Source organism: Pistacia vera, unplaced genomic scaffold (genome assembly GCF_008641045.1).
Source record: "Pistacia vera cultivar Batoury unplaced genomic scaffold, PisVer_v2 Contig485, whole genome shotgun sequence".
Taxonomy (NCBI): Eukaryota; Viridiplantae; Streptophyta; class Magnoliopsida; order Sapindales; family Anacardiaceae; genus Pistacia; species Pistacia vera.
The window spans coordinates 590,084-596,341 of record NW_022196318.1 but is presented as its reverse complement, the minus strand read 5'-3'; the positions used below and the strand labels follow the sequence as shown (position 1 = coordinate 596,341).

General features: G+C 40.6%; 1 non-coding gene across 1 annotated transcript; it reads left to right on the top strand.

Moving 5' to 3' along the window:
• The first annotated feature begins 5,414 nt into the window (after positions 1–5,414).
• On the top strand, positions 5,415–5,521 carry LOC116146956. The gene has a single exon (XR_004130589.1). It is a non-coding gene; the product is annotated as a small nucleolar RNA R71 (small nucleolar RNA).
• Positions 5,522–6,258: the final 737 nt, after the last annotated feature.

Here is a 6,258-nt window from a genome sequence, read left to right as displayed (position 1 = left end):
CCCAGTCCTTAGCTTTTTCATCACCCAAAATCTGTAAAAAACAATTGAAAACTGTGGTGTCCACTGTGTTAGAAAAATTCATGGACTAAATTGAAAATATTACAACCCTAATCTCGTCTTTACATCAACTAGAAATTAAAACAAAATTAAAACAATCCAAAACAAAAGCAGCAAATTAGTTCAATGTTCGAAATGAAATACAAAAATAACCAAAAACAAATAAAAATAAAAACAAAAATAGGTGCTCATGTGCTCATTCTTTGGCTTCCTCCTCTCCCTCAATGTCGTCCTTTTCTGAGTCGGAGCCCATCCACTCATCTGAATCCCAGTCAGCCCATTGAAATTTTAAAGTATCAACGTTGAGCTTGTTGAAGCTACTATTCTGCATGTCATACATCATCTGGGTCTGCTCTGCCAGCCAGTCCTGAAGTTTTGTCATCCGTTTCATCTGACCTATCATCTGTTGCATCATTTCCCATATATAGGTTGTGGAACTGGATGATGTGGCAGTGTTTTGTATGGTTCTCTGTTGTTTTGTCCCGACGTTGGGTTGGTCATTGTCTGGACGTTCAAGATGCTTGTGATAATAGTTTGAGTCGAGAATTGAGGCAGCGTGGATAAGTGGCTCATCATCATGTACCTCGATTCCTGCTCGAGTGCACAAACCTGTAATGAGATGTGGGAAAGGGTAGCTCCCTCGCCCTGGTTTGGCTGCATGCTAAATGTTGTTTAGGATAATTTGTCCCACATCCATTCTCTTTCTCGTGGCAATATAATAAAGCAATAATGCCTTCTCATATGTCACCATGCTATAGTGCATCTCCGACATCATCCTCGTACAAATAAAGTACTGCCACAACTGAGCCACCAGTGTCAAATTAGTTCCCTTAATGCTTTTCCTACCCTTCTTCGAAATCTCTCAAGGGGTATCCAATTTTGCTATAGCCTGAAGGATCACCTCATCCCTTTTCTGTGTCTTCCTGAATTCCTTATACTCATCACGGTCAATGTTAGGCAGGTTATAAAAATCATTGATGACCTTCACAGTATATGCCACATCAGTACCCCTCACAAACACAGCACCAGATTCACACTCCAGGAGGTTCGCATAAAACTCTCTCACTAGCGGCTCTACAACCGCATGTGCAGGTACACTTATAAATAATTCCCAATGTCTCTCTTGACTCCAATCCATAGCCTGGCTCGCGGTCAATCCACGCTTAGGAATAAATCCTTTATCTTTCCTTTGGGCTGCCCTTTCATAGCGTGTCCGAGCCTTGTCATTTACAAACCGGTTGTCCACTTTTTTTCCTTTTCCTTTCCCCTTTGATGGTACCTTGAGCGGCATTTTCCCAAAACTACCAATCAACTCAACAATTCAACTCTAAGCGTCCCACGACAACCACAATCAATCCTGCAAAAATTGACAACACTTCCAAAAGTTTTGCACCTAGACCCTCAAACTACGATTCTTCCAAACTCAACCAAACACTCCAAAATTCAAAACCTACACTCCTCAATACCAAACAATGCACAATCAATACTTCCTCAAACAAAATCAAAACATAAACTTCACGAAAATCCCCAAAACTCAACTCAACAATCAAATCTCAAATTCAACTCTAAGAATCGAAATTGGTTAATTTAAAGTTTGGAAGGCTTGAAATCTTACCAATCCTAAGATGCTTTCACCATCAATTTCACCGATTTCAGCCAGATCGCAAGATCCCCAAATTTTGTAAACCAAGGGTTTCCAAATTTTTTCAAAGAAATCCTCACTAAAATGAGTTGATTTTTGTGTTTGGGAGAGTTTAAGAGTTAGAAAAAGTGATGGAAGTTCACTGGAAAGGCTCAAGATTGAAGGTGGGAAAATTTTCTCTCAAATGTGTTTGAAGTTTTTGCGTTAAAAATGAAAAGTCGCATGGGGCGAAGAACAAGCTTCATCGTGACGAAGTTCTTCACTTAAAAACCTTAGAATCCTAACCCAGTCGATGCCACAACGAAGACAAATTCTTCGTAACGGCGAAAAAATTATGGAAGCTCCTCGCCTTGGCGAAGAACAATCTTCGCCACAGCGAATTTTCCTTAGTGAATTTCACCCAACTTTCTTCGCCGTGACGTCTCCACAGCTAAAAAATACAGAGAGAATGGCGCCCCGACGAAGAACAACCTTCGCCACGGCAAAGTCTGGGACTTTTCGCCTTCCAAAATTTTCAAAATTGCTTCGCCGCGGTGAAGAAAAAGCTTCACCGTGGCAAAAACTGGAAAATTATGGCTGCGTTTGGTTCAAAATTTGGGGGTTTTGGGAAAAGTTTTTTGAAAAAAGTTAAAAAAAAGTTGAATTGGGCGGGTATTACGAGGTAAAATTTATAAATTAATAAAATCTCCTTTATGTTTGTTTTTTTACAAAATACCCCCATAATAAAACATTAAAAGTTAACAAAAATACCCCCAACCCACCCTCAAACACCCCCAGCCGGCGACCACCACCGGAGGTGGCCGGAGTCACCGTATGGGCGCATGACCGGTTGGATCTTGCCGGTCATGCGTCGCTATGGCCTTTTCCGGCCAGATCCACGGTGGATCTGGCCGGAAAAGGCCAGATCTACGGTCAGATCTGGCCGTCAACGGCCAGATCTGGCCGTATTTGCTCTCAACGACGGCCAACAAACGGTCGTCGTTGATGGTCAACGACGACCGTTTGTTGGCCGTCGTGACCGAGTGTTACGGCCAAAGATCTGGCCGTCAACGGCCAGATCTTTGGCCTTAGATCTGGCCTTTTCCGGCCAGATCCACCGTGGATCTGGCCGGAAAAGGCTAGATCGGCGCACTGCCGGCCAGATTCAGCCGGTAGTGCGCCATTCTACCAGATTTCGGCCATTTTCCGGTGGTGGTGGCCGGAATCTGGTAAATGTGGATTATTGGGGTGTTTTTGTAATTTAAAAAAATATTTAGGGGTATTTAATTAAATTATCAAATTTAAGGGGTTTAAAAAAAGTTGAATAATTTTGGGAGTAGTATTCCCAAAAATCTAAATTTTTGGGTATTTTACTGTTTAACTTTTTTGGGAATACTAAAAGTAGTATTCCCAAAACTGAAACAAACACAGCCCAAAGTTTTTGGGTATTTTACTGTTTAACTTTTTTGGGAATACTAAAAGTAGTATTCCCAAATGTGAAACAAACGCAGCCTATGTTTTTCGCCTTGATTCGAAATTTCACCTGAAACACCCAAAAACACACCAATTAAACTTCATAAAAAAAAAAATCATAAAAAACTAAACAATTGCAAAACAATAAACAAAAATAAAACAAATGAAAACACTTGGGTTGCCTCCTAAGAAGTGCTTGTTTATAGTCGAAAGCTCGTCAGTCTGGACTATCCAAGTACATCACATCCTGAAAATTTCCCTTATGCTGGAGCTTCAGTTGTTGATGATCTTTTTCACATAGGGTCTTTGTTGAGAGCTTAGCCACCCATTTCCATCCCTTGGTCATTACTTTGGTGGTTCGACTCTTCTCACCGATTGCTTTCTGTTTTCTTGACTTTCCCTCACCCTATTTGAGCTGAGAAATCTGTTTCTTATGAAGACACAATCTCGAGTGTGGCTCATCCTGGGATCTTGTGGAACCTTTTATGTTATGGTCCTTATTCTCGAATATATTTAAGTTGACCATGCATCCCTTAATTTTCAAATTAGGATTGTTCAGTTGGGAAGTTTCAATTTTTGACTGATCCACCAAGTCAATTTTTAAACATGACTCTTGCTTCGGTGGAACTTTCATCGACTCAAGGACATTAAATGTTACTTCTTCATCTTGCATCCTTATGATCAACTTCCCTTCTTGTACGTCGATTAAGGCTCTTCCATTAGTCAAGAATGGTCGTCCCAAGATAAGAGGAATCACTTTGTCTTCTTCCATATCCAACACAAAGAAGTCTGCAAGAAAGATAAACTTGTCCACCTTAACCAACACATCCTCTAAAATGCCCCTCGGATGCTTTATGGATCTATCTGAAGCTGCAAGCATATGGTTGTCGGCTTCACTTCTCCAATTCCTAATTTCCTGAAAATGAAAAAAGGCATAAGGTTTATGCTTGCACCCAGATCACACAAAACCCTATCGAATGTAAAATTCCCTATAACACAAGGGATAGTGAGACTCCTTGGGTCTTTGAGTTTCGGTAGCAGCTTCTTCTATAGAATGGCACTGCATTCTTCCATGAGCATCACTGTTTCCTCATTATCCAACTTCCTTTTGTTTGATAAAATTTCCTTGAGAAATTTCACATAGCTAGGCATCTATTGTAATGCATCTGCAAAAGGAATGTTAATATGCAGTTTCTTAAAACATCAAGAAATTTAATGAAATGCTTATCCTGATTTTTTTTTTCTGAGTCTCTGAGGAAAAGGCATGGGTGGAGTGTGATGTGCCAACTCTAGTGGTATCTCGGGGAATGGCAATTTCTCTTTCCTTTTCTTTTGCCTCTCTTCCCGCTTCTGCTCATCTTTCTAAACACTAGGTGGTTTCTCTTTAGCAATGATTTCTTCATCAACTTCCTCATCAGATTCTTCATTTTTCTTTGATGGGGTTTTCTCTTTCCCTGATCGTTCCACCTCTTCTAAAACTGTCCCACTACTCAAAGTTATTGCATTCACTTGCTCACGTGGGTTAGTCACTGTGTTGCTTGGTAAAGACCCCTGTGGTCCCTCATTTAGCTTTTCAGCCAACTGCCCCATCTGTACCTCCAGATTCCGAATAGACGCCCCTTGATTTCTGAAATTTGTCCTCGTCTCATTCATAAAACTTGTGGTCTTTTGCATAAACTTCCCAAACATATCCTCCAATTTTGTCACTCTTGGGTCTTCTGGTTGATTATTCACCCCTGTTTGGTTAGTTGGCAATGCTTTCCATTGATTGTTTTGCTGGTTCTGATTGGCCCAAGACAGATTTGGATGATTCTTCCAACCCGGATTATATGTGTTGGAATAGGGATTGTTTGGTTGCCTCTGATTTCCTGCCAAGTGGTTAACCTGCTCTGATGATGACGATGATGAAGCAAACGTGGTCCCCACTTGACACTCACTGCTCATGTGACTACCTGCACAAAAATCACAAGTTAGTTGAGGAGCTTGAATAGAGTTTACCTGCATATTTCCCAACTGTTTCTGAAGTGTTGTGAGTTGGGCTGAGATGGCCGTGAATGCATCAACTTCATGAAGACCCATAAATTTTCTTGGTATTGCTCTCTCATTAGGTCTTTGATAGTTGTTGCTTACCAAAACTTCAAGCAATTCATAAGCCTCTTCCGGTGTCTTATTCTGCAAGGCTCCTCCCGATACCGCATCCACCATAGTTTGCATGTTACCCATCAATCCATTATAGAACCTTTGGACTTGTAGCCAAACTGGCAAACCATGGTGTGGACATTTCCTCATAAGTTCCTTGTATCTCTCCCAAGTCTCATATAATGACTTAGACTCTTCTTGTAGAAACAATGTGATATCATTTCTCATCTTCGCTGATTTTGCTAGAGGAAAGAATTTCGTCAGGAACTTCTGTGCTAACTCATTCCATGTTGTGATAGTTCTTGATGGTAGTGCCATTAACCATCCCTTAGCTTTATCCCCCAATGAGAACGGGAATAGTCTCAATCTGCTGGCATCATCTGACACTCCATTTGACTTGAAAGTGTCACAAATCTCTAAAAAGTTTGCAATGTGCTGATTTGGATCTTCCTTTAAATCTCCATTAAACCGTACCGATGCTGGATCATCTGGATGATTACCGACTTTATTTCAAAAGTGTTGGCTTGGACCGCTGGTCTCATAATGCTCGAACCACTACCATCAACTGTGGGAACTGAGAATTCCCTTAGTGTCCTGGTTTCTGCCATTTCAAAAACTATGACTTCTGGTTCAACAACTATGGCCTCTCGTTCTCTTCTCTCTCTGTTAAGTCTTCTGGCGGTTCTTTCAATCTCAGGATCAATAGGAACCACTGGCTGACATCTTACTCTTCGCATAAACTAACAGAAAAAGGGAAAGAAAAAGTGAGATCACAAACCAACTGAAAATAATAACAAAAATAAAACAGAAAAATAATGACAACAAAAATAAACTCCAATCTACCTAACGAAAGAAAAACTCAATGTTAACATAAAAATCAATCCTCAACAACGGCGCCAAAAACTTGATGCGTTGTACCTACAACATGCATAAATAGCAAGTGCACTAGTCGCACAAAGTAATAAAGT